Raw genomic sequence first — 386 nt, 5'->3', positions numbered from 1 at the left:
TGTATATATATTATAAAACATTAGGAGTCAACTTTTTGTTTATAGACATAATTATCATCTTAATAAAAATTTTCATAAAATTATCATTTGGGTTAATGGGTATGCCCATTTTGAGAAGTATATGAGAGTGCCCATTTTGCTATATCTTTTCCCAGATCAAATATTATTAATTTAATATAAGATAATTTAAAAATATTTTTCAATTCCACAAGCAAAAAATGGTATAACATGTTTTTAACTTAAATTTATTGAAAATATACTGAGGTTGGACATATATTAGTATGTTTGCTATGCATTTGTATTTCTTCTTCTGAATGTCCTGGCTTAACCTTTTTATATCACTGAAATGTTTATATTGATTATTGATGTATAAGATATATATATAT

This window comes from Pteropus medius, unplaced genomic scaffold (genome assembly GCF_902729225.1).
Source record: "Pteropus medius unplaced genomic scaffold, Ma_sr-lr_union100, whole genome shotgun sequence".
Lineage (NCBI taxonomy): Eukaryota > Metazoa > Chordata > Mammalia > Chiroptera > Pteropodidae > Pteropus > Pteropus medius.
The sequence above is the reverse complement of the archived record's forward strand: the minus strand, read 5'-3'. Positions refer to the sequence as shown.